The sequence below is a fragment of the Equus caballus genome, chromosome 16 (assembly GCF_041296265.1).
Source record: "Equus caballus isolate H_3958 breed thoroughbred chromosome 16, TB-T2T, whole genome shotgun sequence".
Classification (NCBI taxonomy): domain Eukaryota; kingdom Metazoa; phylum Chordata; class Mammalia; order Perissodactyla; family Equidae; genus Equus; species Equus caballus.
Genome location: NC_091699.1, coordinates 62,999,842 through 63,015,470, shown reverse-complemented (window position 1 = coordinate 63,015,470; position 15,629 = coordinate 62,999,842). Strand labels below are relative to the sequence as shown.

The 15,629-nt window shown below is 41.6% G+C and overlaps 1 long non-coding RNA gene across 1 annotated transcript; it reads right to left on the bottom strand.

Moving 5' to 3' along the window:
* Positions 1-7,760: 7,760 nt before the first annotated feature.
* Positions 7,761-11,295, bottom strand: LOC138918065 (uncharacterized). Its single transcript, XR_011426998.1, has 3 exons — positions 11,168-11,295; positions 9,048-9,163; positions 7,761-8,828 (listed from the first exon to the last, which is right to left on the bottom strand). It is a non-coding gene; the product is annotated as an uncharacterized lncRNA (long non-coding RNA).
* Positions 11,296-15,629: the final 4,334 nt, after the last annotated feature.

The following is a 15,629-nucleotide window of genomic DNA, read 5'->3' as shown; positions in this document are numbered from 1 at the left end:
CCATTCAGGTCTCAGCTGTTAGATGGTGATCGGAGGGGAACAGGGTGGAGCTGGAGCTCTTGAGGGCTGGCTGGGCACCTCTGTGAGCTAGTTAGAGCTTCCTCACAAAGTGGCATCTTCAGGGCAGTTGGACTGCTTCCATGGCAGCTCCAAGTTTTAAGAGAGTATTCCAGCAAACAAGTGAAGCTTCATCACCTTGTATGACCTAACCTTGGAAATCACCCAGCATTGCTTTTGCCACGTTCTATTAACTACAAGTTAAGTCATAAATCCACCCAGATTCAAGGGTAGGGAAAATGAACTCTACCTCTTGATAGGTGACTGGCAAGAGTCTGAGTGAGCGTGCTGGATTGGAGAGATAGTTCCAGCCAATTTTTGAAAAATATACTCAGTCATACTGTCCTATACCCTTTGTGGTTTTCTCCATAGCATTTTTTATTACTGGGTATTATTTTATTTATCTCTTTGCTTTTCATAAGCCACCTCCCGACTAGACTATGTACTCTAAAAGGGCAGGAACCTTCTCTTTACTATTCTCTACCCTGTCACCAGTACCTGAATGGTGCCTGTGCATAGTATGTGTTCAATGCATTTGATGAATAAAATAATAAGATTTTTGTAGCAGGGAACCGATAGATGCCTCAGGATCATAAACTGAGTAACAGAAGTATAAGTGACTTATTTAGAGATGCTTACTTATCTGCTCAAAGAACTAAAACTAGACATAGTTAAAGGAGTTGCCTGTGGGGTGCGAGATGGGGAGAGGAAGGAGAGGACGAGAGTTAATGCTTTTCTGTGGCACTTGCATGTATGTGAATCTTTAAAATGCATGTACTTTTATTTCTTTGATGTTAAAATGTTTTTAAATTAAATTTAAAATATCATTGTAGAAAATATGAAAAAAACTAGAAGAGGATAAAAACAAATGAAGCGTTATTTGTAATCCCACCACCCAGAGATAGTCACTGTAAATGATGCAGCCTCGGCGAGCCGAGGAGTTGGAAGAAAGATTTCTCAGACTCTCAAGGTCTGGTAGTAGTGCTCCTTTATTCAGAGAATAGTATGGGGACAGGACCCACGGGCAGTGAAGAGCTGCAATGGGTTGAAGGTAGAGCTAAATTTATAAGGCATGGGTATGTCAGTTATTTCTTTACAAGACAAAGGAAAGATCAAGTCATTAAAATGGTATCAGTGCAGGGCTGGCCCCGTGGCCGAGTGGTTAAGTTCGCGCGCTCCGCTGCAGGCGGCCCAGTGTTTCGTTGGTTCGAATCCTGGGTGTGGGCATGGCACTGCTCATTAGACCACGCTGAGGCAGCACCCCACATGCCTAGAAGGACCCACAGCGAAATATACAACTATGTACCGGGGGGCTTTGGGGAGAAAAAGGAGAAAAATAAAATCTTTAAAAAAAAAACGGTATCAGTGCAGGCAGGTGGTTGGATAACTTGGGATGACTTTGGATACGAATCAGGTTGAATCAGGTCAGGATGTTCTATACTTTCTGGAGGATGATAAAGATTGGTGTGTAGGCCAGGACGCCTTGGGCTTCTCCCTCTGGGGCAGCCTCGGTCCGCATAATAAACATTTTGGTCTATTACCATCTTGTTCAAATCATTCAAAATTGATGGTTCTGTATCTTACCTTTTCATTTTCCTTGCCTTAATTCTTTGTGAGGATTTGCTCTGGGGCAGAAATGCTGCCTGGCAAAGGGATTTGACGTAGGGATTTGACGTAGGGATGCTGTTACTTCTTGTTTCCCCCAATCAGAGGTCGGCATAGTTATGCCCTTTGTCTTCTCCACTCTCCACCCCAGCCAACTGCGTCTAACTCACTCTTCCCTCTCCTCTCTTTCTCTCTTGTTCAAGGTCTTCATGAGTTCATCACTCTCTCTTTCTCCTCAGCCAAGTGTGTGGCTTGGTTACCTATTGCTACCTAAAACGTAGTGACTTAACCACCATTTTTATCATTTTTCACAATTCTACGGGTCAGGAATTTGAACAAGGCACAGCCCCATCATCTCTGCTCTGTGTGGTGTCTGCTGGGGCATAATGTCCATCATGTCTGAGGCCTCAGCCAGGATCACTGGAAAGGCTGGGCATTGATGGGAATAGTTCAACTGAGACTGTGTGTCTGGGTACCTGGCTTCTCCTCCGTGTGGTCTCAGAGCCTTTCCCTCTCCACATGGATCTCTCCATCAAGCGAGTCAGCCTTCTTGCGTAGCCGCTCAGGACTCCCAGGAGCTTAGGCCTGGAACTCTGACTGCATTCTGTCAGCTAAAGCAAGTCACAGGCCCAGACTAGTTTCCTGGGGAAGGGACACACAGGGCAGGAACATCAGGAGGCTTGAGTCACTGGGGTCCCTCAACACGGGAGCCTACCACTGAATCGGATGGATATGAATTCAAATTCCGGCTCCTCGGCTTGCTTGCTCTATTTCCTCAGCCTACTTTCCTAACTTCTCCGAGCCACCATTTCCTTCCTTATCTATAAAACAATTAGGATATGGTTCCTCACAACCAGAATCACCCTGTACATTGAATAGATAAACATATATTGTACTAGGGGCAACACTGCATGGGGTTTCATAGAAGGGACTTGAGCATTAGAAAGATGTGCAAACTGTAAAGCTGAAGGAACCATGAGAACACAAGCTCCTGGGAGCCTGAAGAAATCTTTGAGAAGCCTTTTTAATCTTCCAAGGAACCAGAAGTTGGAGCCAATGGTATTTAAATCTCAGAAAGAGGTGATCTCAGCGAAAAAAAAAAAAAAAAGGATATTATTGTATGGTCCCAGTAAAAAAAGAAATGGATATTATTGTATGGCTCCAGGAGTAAAGAATTTCTTCTTTCTTTCTTACCCATCTTGAATTACTTTCTTCTATTTACCAACCTCTTGTCTCTACTTTAAGTTTTCTCTTTCTCTTCTTTTCTCTTTTATTGACTAATTTCCTCTGCCTAGTAACTGCTTATTCTATTAAAAAACCTGGAGCCACAAAAATCCCTTCCCCTGGTCATCCCCCTTCCTCTTTAGAAGCGAAATCCTTTAAGCCTCGTCCCCATAACTGGTCACCAGCTAAGCTGGAGAAACAGAACTCACATCCCACAGGAAGCCACTAGAACAGTGCCCTTTCTCCTCGCATCCTGCCTTGTCGCTTCTGCTAAGACGCCCCTCCCCAAGGACTGTCTGAGTCTCATTTGAACCAAAGAGATTTATGAGTAAATGACCTTTAACCCAATGAGAATCCTCCTCCTGCAATCTTCTATAATCTTCTTAGGTGTTAATATTTAGCATTACCTTGTACTACCCAGGTGCCAGTAAATGCAGCTGGCCAGCCTTATCAGCAAAACCTTTTAAAATGCTTTCCTCGCTTCTTCCCTCTACTTGTTTGATGGAGCTTTCTGTTCTGGCAAGGGGTCAGTAGAAGTGATACCCCTTTAAAAGTCAAAGATTTCATTAAGGGCACAGAAACAAATTCTCAGTTTCTCTCTGCCACAGGATAATTAACACTTTACTAAAGCCCTGTAACAAATGTACCAGTGAGGAAGGTTATCAGTTCTCCAAGTTCAGAGAGCAGATTCTCCCGCAGTAGGTCTGGGATGGAGCCTAAGTTTCTGCATGTGTGAGACATTCCTAGGAGATGCTGATGCTGATGCTGCTGATTTGGAGACCACACTCAGCAAGGATATACAACTCAGTAGCAGGGAAGGTGAGGGCCAGGCTGTGGACGTCTTCCTGCAGCTCTGAGGGGCAGCAAACAACGCTCAGTTTTTCCAGGCATTTCCTTGGAGGGAAGAGCCTGGGCTTTGGGGTCAGATCGAGCTGTGTTCTAATCTTCGTTCCCGGTCCACTGGGTGGTCTTGGGCAAGTCATTTAACCTCTGTGAGACTCAGTTTCCTCATTTGCAAAAAAGAAGGTGGAGGTAATACCTGTCTGGCTGAATTGTCCGGGAGATTTTGTGACACAGTGTGTGTGACGGACTAGCATTGTGCTTAGCACATATAGGCCCTCAGTAAATGGTGCTCGCTGTTGCGAGATGGAATCAAGAGACTTAAGCAAGAGCCTGCTGTCTTCAGCTTTTCCACATTCAAGGTGAGGACTTGGCTTGGTTTTCACAGGCCCAAAGTTAATAAACAGCAGCGTTAGTGGGTGTGCTCCCAGCGTGCAGATGGTTTTTCTGCTCTCATGGGTACATTGGAGCCACCCTAGGGCAAAATGAGGTAATGCTTTGGAATTGGACAGAGGAGGCCTCTTTCTCATTACTGTCACACCCTCAGATGTTAAGGTGTCTTTTATATACTGTTTTCTATTATTAAGTTCATGTGACACCTTTGTCGCAGATGCTGCTCAAATGGCAAAAAATAAAAGCACTCCACAGTTCTTGTGGGTTCTAGTCCATTTTCTCCTACACATACAAAAGCATTTTCTTTGGTTCCACGTGTCCCGTTACTAAGTCTCTGGCTTTCCCAGGCTCCCTAATTAAGCAGCAATACCTGCAAATCTTTTAAAGGACTTATTCTGTTTGCTTGACCTTTCAAATCACTTCAGAATAACTACAGACTGCTCTGCTGATAAATAGGAGAAAGAAACACCCAACTTTTTTTCTCTGGGTTTCTGTCTGTTTTGACTGTTGCAGTTTACACCCACATGTTGTCTAACTTTTACTGATGATTCAACAGAAGCCACCAGCAGCAAAACCAGTTGCTTTGTGGTTGAGAACACCCTTCTGCTGGCCTGATTTTCTATGATAATGGCAATGACCTGATTTCTGGAGGTGAAATTTCTGGCTTTCTCTCTCAAGATGCTTGAGAAGAGATAAGAGCAACAGCATGTATGATTTTTTTTTTTTTTTTTTGAGGAAGATTAGCCCTGAGCTAACATCTGCTGCCAATCCTCCTCTTTTTGCTGAGGAAGACTGGCCCGGAGCTAACATCCGTGCCCATCTTCCTCTACTTTAAATGTGAGAAGCCTACCACAGCATGGCTTGCCAAGCACTGCCATGTCTGCACCCGGGATCCAAATCAGCGAACCCCAGGCCGCCAAAGTGGAATGTGCGCACTTAATCACTGCGCCACCAGGCTGGCCCTAGCATGTATGATGAATTCATGAACATATATCCTGAAATTTATTTCTCCTTACTTATAGGACTAGTTCATTTTAGCAGTATAAAAAAGACTGTATTTTGGGGCCAGCCTGGTAGCACAGTGGTTAAGTTCACATGTTCCACTTCAGTGGTCCAGGGTTCGCCGGTTCGGATCCCAGGTGTGGACATTTGCACCACTTGTCAAATCATGCTGTGGTAGGCGTTCCACATATAAAGTAGAGGAAGATGGGCATGGATTAGCTCAGGGCCAGTCTTCCTCAGCAAAAAAGAGGAGGATTGGCAGCAGATGTTAGCTCAGGGTTAATCTTCCTGAAAAAAAAAGAAGAAGACTGTATCTTGAGCGCAGTCATTTTCTCTTCATTTAGGTAAAATTCCTAACCTGCAGTTGCTACAATTTTTAATTCTCGAAATTAAAATTGAGCAGTGGGAAGTGTACAATACAGAGTTGTTAAGACAGAAAGGAAATAAGTGATGTAAGGCTGAATAGTGATTTGGGGAAATCAGAGATGGTGCCCAAATGGTTTACTTCACTAGCTGTGAATATGTGTTCACTAACCTGATGTGTATCTCAGAGACCTCTTAAATTTTTACCTTAAAGCTATTTAACACTAATTAGCATATTAAAATTTTACATTTAGGCAGCAAAGATAGGTCATGAGATAGGCTAATTAGTTGGGAGGAAACTTTGATGAAGAAAAAATATGAAGAAAAGCAAAAGGAATTTAAATTGCTTTTCCTCCAAAGACCCTACACATACTCAAGTTGATGAAATTTCCCCATTTTCAAGCCTCTATATTGACCCACATCATATATATATATATATGTAAGGTGCTCTTCTCTTTCCTATAGAGAGCTGTTTATTGAGGCAGCAAATATTTATTAGGATAGCCTGATCCATGCCAGGCACTATGCTAGGTGCTGGAGGCTGTGAACAAGACCATCAAGGACTGCTCATTCCAGATGTTAATATAGGATATTAGTTGAGTCTTCTTGTTACAAGAAACAGAAAGCTACTCTAGCAAATGTAAGCAAAACTGGGAATTTATTGGAAGGCTACTACTGGAAGAGTTACACATCCAGGCCCTGGAGAGGGCAGGACCAGTTGTTCATGGATCTTACCTTTGGCCAGTGACGCCATTATGATGACTCAGCCCCAATAAATACCAACCACTGTGTCCCTCAGCTCAAGTTTCAGGTTTCTAGGGAGAGAACCTGATTGACTCACCTGGGGTAAGGTATCTATCCCTGGTCCAATCAACCACGGCTGGAAGGGCAGGCTCACATGTTCAAACATGGCCAAGCAGACCTGTCCCTGTATATTTCAGTCTTCCCAGAAACTGGGAGACTTTGTGAATGGAGCAGACACTCTAGTTAGTTTCTGTATTATATAAGCCCTAATACTTAAATAGGTTCAGGGTTGATATTCAAAATGTTTAACAACTTCTATGATCCAGGCACTGAGTATTCAGAGAAAATGCTGGTTGTAGCCCGGGAACAGGGTGCAGGAGGACCCCTCATCAAGCATTAACCTCATAGTTACTAGATCATAGGGAGATGCAGGGCATCCTACGGGAGCAGCCAGGGTGGCCTTGGAGAGGCGGGGCTGTAGGGAATTTTCCTAGAAGTTCAGGTGTCCTAGAAGCAGACTCTGAGATGTGTATTCATGTGGAAGTGATTTATTAAGGAAATGTTCCCGGAGAAGGACATTAAGAAAGCAGATGAAGCAGAACAGGGAAGGAGATGAAGCCAAGCAAGGGTGTTGTATCAGGGTTCTCCAAAGAAACAGAATCAATAGGAGATATCAGAATCATATGTATATATGATTATATATATATAAATTTTGATCTCGTAAGTTAGAAATTTATTATGAGGAGATGGTTCACATGATTATGGAGACTGAGATGTACCATCATCTGCTGTCCACAAGCTGGAGACCCAGAAAAGCTAGTGGTGTAGCTCCAGTCTGAGTCTGAAGACCTGAGAACCCGGAGAACTAGCTGGATGACACCAGAAAGTCACAGTCCTCTAAAGCATTAGTTTCCTTAAATATAAAATAAAAGGTTTGAGGTACATGATCTCACCTCCAATCTTCCATAGATGACTTCTTCCCTAATAACATTAAGAATTGTCTTCATGTGTCTAGACTGTGCCTAGATTTTGAGATTCAAAGGTAAACAATACATATAGTGGACACTTAGCTTTTTTTCTTTGTTTCGAGAATCTAATCTTACTTTCCTATTCGCTGATCTTTATTGGAGGGAATCCCCCACACATGTGGTGTTGGTGGAAAATAGTGGCAGCTTCCCAAAGGGCCCAGATCCTCCCTTGTCAGCCCCAACACAGGCAGAGTGCCTGAGCATCGTGGATCGACGGGGTGCTCTCTCCTAGAGTTTGAGTTTGGAGGAGTGACACCTGGAGGCGCAGATGATTTGGAGGTCCTTCCTTGCAGGCAGCAGTGGCTTGCTGACCACACTCTTCTGGAGTGTGGACTCTGCTGGGGTTCCTGATGCCCAGCCCCTTGGAGCCCCTTAGGCTGCACCTTTTCCATGCCTGGTCATACAGACTTGATTCCCCTGACATCCTTCTCCTACGTTCCTTCTCTGTTTAGTTAGCTTGCACTGTTAGCAGCCAAGAACCCTGACTAATAAAATACAACAAGCTCACACTATAAATAATATATTTAATAACTTCAAAAAGCCTTAGGTAGTGGGCCCCCCTGTAATGGCACAAACAGTAGATCCTACTATTTTCAGTCCTATATCATTGGTCAAGAGCTGTCGACATGTCTCTTTCCATCTCTGGAGGGTAAGCATCTTGGAGGCTGGGACTGCAGACTCTTGCACTGGCGTGGACTCATGTCTAGCAGAGACTCTCGCACAAATTAGGCTTTCACTAATGAGCAAATGAATAAAAGGTAACATATCATGGTACAGACAAAAAGAAAATGGAAAATTAGCACACAATTTTTACTAAAACTCTATTCTGAGATTTTGTACACAAGTGCCTGAACAGACGACTGTTACTGCAAGGATGTTTTTTTTTCAGATATTGATGAAAACACTCTTTTATGTGCCTTTGTCTTTGTCCAGCTCTGTATCCAATTTGTTTACCCTGTTTTCAGGCATGAGGCTGAATGTCCCATGACTGTTGTTTTAGATGATGTTTATGTGCAATTTTCCCTTTGTTCCTTGTAGATAAAACTTCTTAATAACCATCAGATCAGATTCCGAAGCAGCTAAAAAGCAGTGTCTTGAGTGGTCTTCCATCTATCCCCACTCTCAGCAGGATCCAACAAAAACATCCCAAACAAGTGAAGATCTGTTTGCTTTAAAGACGCACAACAAAGAAACTGTGAAAGAAAAAGTAGTGAAGTGTGTGCCAGGCAAGAGAGAAGTTTCTTCTTATAGTTTTTTAAAATCATAAAAGATGAATTCATTATTATCCCAAGATCTCTTGAGTCAGAAATTCCGGCACCTGATTATTCTATAAAATCAGAATGATGGCATCCTTGGAGAGAGAGTTGCCTGGTAACTCAGATCTGAGCGTTGTCTTTAGATTCCTCTGGAATCATGTGTGTCTATTTCGGTTTTTCCGTTGAGCTCATTTCCTTCCCTATAATCTGAAAACTGAACAATTTTGGGGGACAATTCTACTTATAAGAAAGACTCTTTTCCTCCAGAAGATATTTTTATTTGGAAGTACAGCTGTCTTCACGCAGTTGAATCACTCTATTTTCAGGATTGTTGCATGAACATAAAAGAAAAGAAACAGAAAAAAATCCATTGACATACAAGAAAAGGAAAAATGCCAGCTGAGAGGAGATTTCAGATTGAGATGTATCGTTTTGAGGCTGAAAGCCAGACACGGGCTTTGTAAGAGAAGAAACTAATTCAGCATAAGATCAAAGAAAAATTTACCCATTTGAGAGATGCTTTGCAAACTCATACCTCCCCGCTGCAGCAAGGAGAGCTGTCCAGGTAGGCTCTTACTCGCCAAGCTCGGAAGCCCTGTGTCTACCCTCTTCTGAATTAGTGACCGGTCCCAGATCTTTTTTCATGCTGGTCTTAGACAAAAGAAAGTAAGATAACTGTTATCACTTAGGATTCTTTTGGATAAAAGCAAGAGAACCCAAGTGAGAGACCTTATACAAAAGGGAAATTATTGGAAGGATTTGGAGCTCTCACAAAAGCCTACCAGGTAGTTTGGAAAGGGGTTGGAAGCAAGGCTTTGGAAGCTAAGAGGCAGGAAGCACAGAAAGGCTGAGAAGGAGAAATAGGCTAGCAGGAGCCTGTGATGAGGTCAACGAACTTCAATGAGCCATTCTATCTTTGTATTACTCACTCAAGATTCATAATCCCAGGAGAGAACGTCAAATTGGCTGAGTCTAGGTCGCATGCCCGGGCCTGCTGTACAAGGCGGTGAAAGGAGAGGTCTACTGGAAGGAGCCTCCCCAAACCTCTTCAGCTTCCCAGATTTACAGTCACGTCAAGACCGTCCACAATGGAGTGGCAGGGAGTCAATCCCCTCCCTGGAAGAATGAATGCTAGAAAGTCAAAAAGTGTCTAATGTTCACCACTGTCTTAGGTTGTGTTCCCGGAAGCAGAGATGGAGGCAGGGATTCTCATATGAGAGACACAGTGCCAATGTGCTTTCAGAAGGGAAGGGAAGCGGGATAGAGCAGGGGAAGAGGCGAAACAAAGATGAAGTTTCAGTTGAAGTCTAACTTCAGCCTGATCCCATGGGAAGTTCTGGAGTGTGAATGACACCACAGATTTGTCCCCTTTGAAACAAAGGGGCTCAGATTTTGTATCCTTTTATCGGTCAGTCATTCAGTGCACAATGATGCACTTGAGGGGAAATATAGCCTCCTAGGCATTTCCCAGTGAGGTGGCTCCCATTGGCCAAGAACAGTTCTCTGGAGAAGGGTGTAAGTTTGAGCTGTTAGCAGCAACACTTACAATACCTGGGGATCAGGGCAGGGCACCGGCAGCCTCTACTACAACCACAATGTAAAGGAAAGGTACTTGGATTTCACTTATTAAGTCCAGGGCTTCCTGTCTGTAGACCGGCACAAGCATCCTGGGACTTCCACTAATTCTGGGACAGCTCAGATGAAAGGGATTGACTATTTATTGTGTGTCTCATTGGGGAAAATAATGTAATTAACAGAAAGATACTAACAGACAGACTAAGAAGATGTAAAGTTTCTTTAAAAGAAAAAGACGTGGAGACTTATGGGTCTATTCAAAGGACAGAGGCTAAAGGAGAGAGGGTTACAGGAAGGAGATCACTGAAAAAAAAAGGAAAGAAATAAGTAGACTTTCTAATGCGTTTGAAGAAATGCATTAAAAACAATACTTAAAGAAGCCTTATAGACCTAATGAGAAATTCGGGACTAATTCATGATATGTGCATAGAAAACTAAGCAAAAAGAAAAAAGAGGCTATTTTAACTCCAATAAAAATGAAAAGTTGTACAAGAAAGGAAATGTAACTATGATTAACAACATTTACAAAATGAATAAACATTACTCGTCGCATATGATTAACAATAGTAATAATATGAGTAAACAATATTTCTACATTCTCAATGATCTAAGTATAATACAACTTTAAGTAAAATTTGTGAGAACTATATATATATATACACCTATGGAGGAGGGCAGTATGGGAAGCGGCCATTAAATAGAGTTTGATCCTCATCTTCCATAATGGTAAGTTATGCTGGATATTTGCTTATTTGCTCTCAAATTCATACCCTGCCTTTCCCCTCTTGGGCTGCTATTGCACAGGGCTACTCCTGTAAGCTGTGCTTCCCAGACCTTGATGACTGGCTTCTGGCTGAGTTCAGCCAATGGAAGTGCCGGGAGATTGGAGGGTGGGAGTCCAGGAGAAGCCGGGATAGTTCTCCTTCCCACACTGTCTGCCTTGGGCCACTTCTCTGGTAGTAGCTGCTTCTCCTCTATGGCTTCAGCTTCCTCCAAACATTCCCTGCTGCTGCCAAGCCAGCCTATCTGGGTTGTTGCTTCCTCTGATGGCCTCTGTTAACACCACCTTCTCCCACTGACCTGCTGGCCCTGGAGGTAATAGTGGCTTCTTGCAATTCTTGCAATCTCAGGGTTGCCTCCTCTTCCCCTGGTTATCCTTCTAGGTTTCTAATCCAAGGTTTCTCAGCCTTAATACTATTGCCATTTGGGCTGATCTTTGTTGTGGGTGTTGTCCTGTGTATTATAAGATGCTTAACAGCATCCACAGACAGACTCTACCCACTAGTTATTATCAGCCTCCACCCAGTTGTGCCAACAAAATGTCTCCTGACATTGTCGGAACATTGCCAAATGTTCCCTGGGGCACAAAATCACCCACCCCTAATTGAGAACTACAGTTCCAACCACTTTATAGCTGTATTATATTTTCTCTATTAATTATCTGATGATGGTTTTATTTTTCTGACTTGAAACTGACTGATTCAGGAAACTATAAACAATGTCTAAATTTGATAAATCAAATATTAACATAACAAGAAGGCTATTTCAAAATATGCAACCAATAAAAGAATAAATAAATAAAAGTCTTGAATGCAGTTTCTTCTAGAGAGTAGGATCGAAGGGGAAGGAGGGGTGATTTTGAACGTTTTACTATTATTTTATTTTTAAAATTTGTGTATATATAGCTGATAAAAACAAAATACTAGGAAAAGAGAACATGGAAGATGTGGCCATTCTATTACCAGATAGAAAGTTCCAGAGAAAGGCTCCAAATTCTCATTCTCATGAGAGATTAAAGAAGTGCTTATTCTGGTCTTTTGTTTCTAATCTCATCTAAATCATATTCTCTTATATTTTACCCAGAGGCAACTGTGGCAGTCATCTAGCTTGAATCATGTGTTTCTTTCTTTTCCAAGATAACTCCAGGCTGCCTCCTCCCTAATGGTTCTGGGTGGAGAACTGGCTAACCTGGTTGTAATTATGTAGTAGTCAGAGAAGACAGGAAAAAACACTATGATGAAAACACTATGGTAAAACTCTCTGGTAAACAGTGTGGTAGAACACTATTGAAATAACATTAGAGTCCCTGGATCTTCGTGGGTTGTCTCCCCCTAAAAAATGGATGTGTTGGCTGCTGGTGGGAATGCAAACTGGTACAGCCACTATGGAAAACAGTATGGAGATTCCTCAGAAAACTAAAAATAGAACTACCATACGATCCAGCCATCCCACTACTGGGTATTTATCCAAAGAGCCTGAAGTCAGCAATCCCAAAAGTCCTGCGCACCCCAATGTTTATTGCAGCACTGTTTACAATAGCCAAGACGTGGAAGCAACCTAAGTGTCCAGCAACAGACGAATGGATAAAGAAGATGTGGTACATATATACAATGGAATACTACTCAGCTGCAAAACAGAACAAAATCATTCCATTTGCAATAACATGGATGGACCTTGAGAGAATTATGTTAAGTGAAATAAGCCAGCAAGAGAAAGATAATCTGTGTATGACTCCACTCATATGAGGAATTTAAAACTATGGACCAAGAACAGTTTAGTGGATACCAGGGGAAAGGTGGGGTGGGGGGTGGGCACAAAGGGTGAAGTGGTGCACCTACAACATGACTGACAAACATTAATGTACAATTGAAATTTCACAAGATTGTAACCTATCAATAACTCAATAAAAAAAAAAAAATGGATGTGTCGGGGGGTGTTCCAGATCTTGCTTTGCTGATGTGTGTCAGTGCTCCTTATTTGACTAGCGTGTCTGTCCCCAGCCTCCATCTAGCCCCATCTCCCTCACACTGTGATCTCCACCCCCAGCTCTAACTCATCTTTACCTCCCCCGCCCCCCCTCAGCAACTGAAACAGAGCCTGAGGATTGAATTCCTGATTTGCTTGATTGACTGGTTGTGGTTGTGTTCCAGTTGTTTTGGAAATGCATCCATCTGATATATGACCAGGTAACAGAAGACAGTTTTCAACTCTCCAAAACATAAAAAGATGGAAATGTATGTGTGTATGTATATGTCTGTGTGAATAAATATGTATAAATATACATACAAATATGACATAGATGTATTTTTATATCTATATATTTGCTTATATGTTAAATACATATATGTATGTTTTAGTATATACATTAATATCACCATATACTTATTTATGTGTAAATAGCTTTTTTCTGACTAAAAAAGTAATAAATGCTAATTATGAAAAAACAGAAAATACAAAAAATATTTTTAAAAGGTAAAAATTACTAATACTCATACAATCCAGTGATAAGTACTGTATGAATCAAAATTAATTTCAGCTGCCAAGGGGGAAAATATTAAAGATAACAGTAAATAAGATGAAAAATATTTCTCTAATATGTGATGTCTCAAGACAGGCTGTTCAGAGCTTGTATGGTTTGGTGGCTCCAGAGTTATCACAACCCATCTATTTATAACTCTCCACTCCACGATTCGTAGGATATGAACCTCATTTTCATGGTCCAAGGTAGCTGCCAGACCTCCAGCCCTTACATTCACATTCCACGTAGCAGATTGGAGGAAGGAAACAAGAAGGGAGCAAACGGCCCATGACAGCTGTCTTTTGAGCTGGTTTCCCCAGAAGCTGCCACACAACACTTTTTATAACTCATTGTCCAAAACTCAGTCACACAGTCACACATAACTACTAGGAAAGATGGATAATGTAGAACTTTTATCTAGGTAGTGGAGTGATGTCAGTAGGAATAGCAAAATCAGGGCCTCCAAAAATCCACTGCTCCATAAAAGTAATGAGAACACTGGCAAAAATTGTAAAAATCTTCTTCAGAATGCTGGATATAAATCAAAGATTTATAAGAATCCAAGAAGCATTTATTCAAGAAAGGTGGCTGATTCATTGTAAGAACGGTGAGCTTTGTGCCGTTTTTGGTTTTTTTTTTGAGGAAGAATAGCCCTGAGCTAACTACTGCCAATCCTCCTCTTTTTGCTGAGGAAGAGTGGCCCTGAACTAACATCCATGCCCATCTTCCTCTATGTTAATACGTGAGATGCCTACCACAGCATGGCTTTTGCCAAGCAGTGTCATGTCTGCACCCGGGATCCGAACCAGTGAACCCCAGACCGCCGAGAAGCAGAACATGTGAACTTAACCGCTGCACCACCGGGCCAGCCCCCTTTGTGGTGTTTTAAATTTCCCTTTTCACATCTCCCTTTCCCCACATGAAGAAATAAAGAGCACTGATAAAGGTAACTACACAGGTAAATATAAAAGACAGTATAAATGTAACTTTTGTTTGAAACTCTTTTTTTCTTTCCCATCTGACTAAAAGACAACTGCATAAAACAATACTTATAAATCTGTCGATGAGCATATAATGTATAAAGATGTACTTTATATGTCAATAAGAGCGCAAAGGAAGAGGGAGGGAATAGACTTATATAGGAAAAAAGTTTCTGTATAGTATTGAAATTAAGTCGGTATTAGTACAAATTAGATTATTATAAGTTTGGATGTTAATTGTAGTCTCCAAGACAACCACTAATAAATAACTCAAAAAATATACTAAAAATATTACAAGGGAATAAAAATGATACACTAAAAAATATTTCACACAAAAGAAGGCAATAATGTAGGAACAGATAAACAAAAAATACACAAGAACAAATAGCAAAAGAGCAGGCATAAATTCTATCTTATTAGTAATTTTATTGAATATAAATGGTTTAAATGCTCCAATCAAAGGCAGAGATTAGTAGAATGGATTAAAAAAACTACGATCTGGGGCTAGCCCCACGGCCGACTGGTTGGGTTCATGTGCTCCGCTTCAGTGGGGTTTCGCTGGGGTTTCGCTGGTTCAGAGCAACAGTTGTTAGCTCATGTGCCAATCTAAAGATTGTGCCAATCTAAAAAAACAACTATGATCTAGCTATATTGTGTCTACAAGAGACACTTTAGATTCAAAGACACAAATAGGGTGAAAGCAAGGGGATGGGAAAAGATATACCATGCAAAGAATAACCAAAAGAAAGCTGGAATGGCTATACTAATATCAGACAAAATGAATTTTAAGGCAAAAATTGTTACTAGAGACCAAGAAGGACATTTTCTAATGATCAAAGAGTCAATTTCTCAAGAAGACGTAGTGATTGTAAATATGTATTCACCTCACAACAGAGCCAAGAAATAAATGAAACAAAAACTGACAGAATTGAAGGGAAAAATAGACAATTCCGCAATAATAGCTGGAGACTTCGACACCTCTCTTTTTTTTAAATTTTATTTTATTTATTTATTTTTTGAAGAAGATTAGCCCTGAGCTAACATCTGCTGCCAATCCTCCTCTTCCTGCTGAGGAAGACTGGCCCTGAGCTAACATCCATGCCCATCTTCCTCTACTTTATATGTGGGATGCCTACCACAGCGTGGTACTGGGCCAGCCTGACACCTCCCTATTGATAATAGATAAAACTATTAGACAGAAGATCAACCAGAAAATAGAAGACAAAGTCAGAAAAAAAAATAGAAGACTGAAACAACACTATAA